The 3,912-nt window shown below is 36.4% G+C and overlaps 1 long non-coding RNA gene across 1 annotated transcript; it reads right to left on the bottom strand.

Annotated features, from left to right (window-relative positions):
- Positions 1–634: 634 nt before the first annotated feature.
- LOC118488471 lies at positions 635–1,577 on the bottom strand. Its single transcript, XR_004884937.1, has 3 exons — positions 1,232–1,577; positions 866–1,064; positions 635–749 (listed from the first exon to the last, which is right to left on the bottom strand). It is a non-coding gene; the product is annotated as an uncharacterized LOC118488471 (long non-coding RNA).
- Between the last annotated feature and the right edge of the window lie 2,335 nt (positions 1,578–3,912).

The raw sequence follows: 3,912 nt of genomic DNA on the forward strand, positions 1-3,912 counted from the left end.
ATTCAGGCTCGGGCTCGTTAAAGCTCGGCCCGTTCGAGCTTTTAACCGAGCCAATAACGAGTAGCTCTCGAGCCTCTGGGCCTGTTTACACCCCTACTCTCTAGGTCCCGCCCGGTTTTCAGGATTACAATCGGAGCTGATCCCCATGTCTTCCAATCCCAAACACAATGCAGGAAAATCACACACAGACCTATAACAACTGATTTATTTTTTTGTAATAAAATAACAATCATAAAAGATTCAAATAATAAAGAAAAACGAATCAAGTTTACGCAACAAATGTTGGTGTCATAAACAATGTCAAACCACCTTCTACATAAAGTCGGTTTAAACAAAGCGTCTCGGAGCAAGATATCTGCACAAGTTATGATATTTTTAGTGTTTATGATGTCAAATTCTTTAAAAGAAGATATTTGGAAGTCACCAAGTGCGAGTGCTAAATGGAATGAACCATCTGAGTACTTGGTAACCATTTTGTCAAAGGCGCAAGGCACACTTAAGACTCATATGACTCGCCCGAAGCTTAGGCACAAGGCACTTAAAAGCCAAGGGTTTTTTGTAAGCTTGGCGCATTTTACAAAAATAACATTATTAGGGGTATTAGACATGAAAATACCTAAAAAGCACATGATTCATCATCTAAAAGTAGTTGTTAGATTTCACCAAGGCCTGGTCTCTGAACTTGTTTGTTCCCTTAACTCAAATTGTTGCTATCATCAGTAGAAGCTTTCACGACAACCGATTTCCTTCTACACACAACTCGAATAATAACAAGTTTGTGTGCAGTAGTATCAGAATATCACATCCAAAATATTCTTAACTTTATAGATGTAAGTTGAAAAAAAAAGAACTAAAAATTGCATACCTGTAGACATAAGTATCCCAGTACTACGGTTATGTGGAAGTGGTCCCATTCTTCATCTTCTCAATAAGACTGCCATTCAACCAATGCTTCCATAGACAACTGGTCTACATTCAGTGATTCTTTTACTTATCTGCTAACCTCAAACTCTTCACTCAAAGACAAAGTCCCCGCCTTTTCCCACTTCAAAACTCCCTAACCACTTCCACAACATAACAACAATAATCAAATTCAGCAACCATAACATTAGTTTCCATGAACTAATTTAACACAATTCACAATTAAAACTAAGGCCCTTAAATCAGACAAACGACGAAGCTGTGATTTGAGGCCACTCTTTAGTAACATTTAGACAATTTTGAAAGTTACCTCCGCAATCCCTAAACATTGATTCGAACAAAAGCTAGAACGACGGAGCCCTAGCAGCCGTCACCACCAAACATGGCCACCTCTGCACGTGGGTGTAGTCGCTGGGAGAATAACCCGTACCCGTCGAAGGTTCTAAGAGGTCATCGGCTCTCTGTCCTCACCATTGTATTCGCCGGAAGTATGTGATCATCGCAAAACCCTAGCACCGCCGTCAGGGTTTATGATTGTTACCGACTTATCAATGTCCCGTCACTCTAAATGCCCTTCCACCATCGCCACCGCCGGTGGCTGGAACCCTCTGGTTTTCATCCTCTCTAGTATCTCGTTCTCTCTCTACAAATGAAACGAAGAACGCATGATAAGTGGAACAGAATGAGGGTTTGAGATGGGGAGCGGGTTCGTGGGAGTTCAAAATTTGGATGCTAGAGAAGTGGAACAGATTTGGCCGCCCAAAAATTCATGTATGCTTCAAAGGCTTGTAACTTGGTGTTTAAAACTTGCATTTAACTAATCTGGTGAAATTATATTTGTATCCATATAATAGTCATATTTATATCCATTTAATATACATTAACATTATGATGTAGTATACATAAATAATATATGATAGATAACAGTAATAGATGAATAATTCAATTCGGTTTAGCTATTAAAGTTAAACATTATGTGATAATGAAAAAATACGGTGGGTTTTAATCACTTGTACACTAAGGCATCGTCTAATTGTACCTTTTACTCAATACGTCAATACTGAACAGGACAACTATCGAAACGTCGACAAAAATAAGTAGGTCATCATGGTGTCTTTGGATTTTTTTTAAACATTATAGTTTATAAGATATGTCATGAATAAGTAAAAAAATTATAAGTTTGTTATGGATGGGTGAATTCTAACTAATTATCTATAATTTTGTTAAAACCTTAGGGATTTAAGTGTAATAAGTTTAGGGGCTAAAAAATAAATAGTGTTCAAAAGACCAAACTACCCTCATTTTAGGGACCTATCTATAAATAAAGGGGTGAAAAAGTTCTTATTTTTTGGGTATCCTTGCCTCATGCATTATAATATAGTATAGATAAGCGTATTGTTCTCATTATTTCACTCCAGCCGCATTTATTCAGGCATGTTTGGCTAAGCTTTTCAAACTAATTTATTGGTTTATTGACTTAATCAAAAAGCCAATAAGATTTATTTGTATTTGGATAACATAAAAGTCCTTTTTGAAATGACTTCTTGCAAAGAAGGAAAAGGAGTTTTTAAAAATTTAAGAAATTGTGACTTCTTGATCAGCTTATGGCTTTTCAATAATCAAATTACTAAATTACCCCTTTATAACAACTTATTGACTTATGAAAGAATGTCCATTTTAGTCATTTTACATCAATAAGCTAAGCCAAACACTTTTTAAAAAACAACTTATTGACTTATTGGTTTTTCCCACCCCATAAGCTAATCCAAACATTTTTTTTAAAAACTCTTTTTCAAAAAGTCCTTTTCCCAAAAGTCTTTTTTCCAAAAGTCCTTTTTAACTCTAATAAGCTTAGCCAAACATGCCCTAAAAGAAAAAAAAATAAAAAAAAAATCGGTCAATAATATCTAAATATGTGACTCCTCAGAAATTTATGTCGAATGATATGGTAACACGTGTCCAATAACTCTTAAATAGTCCTGATATGTTGGACGAGATGAACCATATTGTACAAAATGGAAGATGAATCAAGTGGAGGGATAAAATATGAATAAATGCCAAAGTTTTGGCCTCAGACGATCCCTTACGGACCGCAAGCTATAGCCTTACGGTCCCTTACGGACCGTATCAGACCCTTACGGTCCGTAAGGGATGTCGGTGGCAGAATCCTGCAGCTGGCAGCTGTAACTTGTGACACCGTGCTCGCGAATTGCCACACTTCTCCAGCTTCTTCCACCTCAGTAGACACTAATCAACATCAGAGAAGCCTTGTAAACACTTGGCATCATCTTTTGTGTTTTGATCAACTATAAATAAAAGTGATTTTGCACCATTTCAACTTGCACCTCTCAAAATCTCACTCTCACTTCTCTTTGGAGTTGCTTCTCTTCATAGAGGCCTTCTACTTGAAGTCAAATCTTCAGCTTGAACACTTGTAAGTGTTCTCCTTCAGTCCTTTTTCATTCGTAGGCAAGTTATTAGCCGAAAGTCAAGCAAATTGACTTTTGCATTGACTTTCAGTTATGATCATTTCGATCAAACCAAAGTTCGAATCGAACTTGACTACGTGATCATAATAATGAAGGTGGTGATGGCACCCTCTAAAGATCACATTAAATAAAAGTCAAAACGCAGATTTTCGTAAATTACGTTAAATGAACTTCTATGTATCAAAACCTTAATTTTTGACAATATAACAGTTTATATAACATATTAAGGCATGTTTGATCATGTCCAACTCATCATTTCCTGTTTAGAGCTCGGTTCGCAACCGAAAATCAAATAGTTTGACTTCTGCTTTGACTTGCGATTCTGGCCCGTTTGAGCAATTTTAGATACTGATTAAGGGTTGTAATGTGATCATATTATTGTAGGGAATAACCCTTAGAGATTATACCTTCTTATCATATCGTTTGTCGGGTTTATTGCAAAGTCCACATAATATGCCAAATAAATGCCCAAAATGCCCTTACGGCACAAATAATGGTTTTA

This window comes from Helianthus annuus, chromosome 16, assembly GCF_002127325.2.
Source record: "Helianthus annuus cultivar XRQ/B chromosome 16, HanXRQr2.0-SUNRISE, whole genome shotgun sequence".
Classification (NCBI taxonomy): domain Eukaryota; kingdom Viridiplantae; phylum Streptophyta; class Magnoliopsida; order Asterales; family Asteraceae; genus Helianthus; species Helianthus annuus.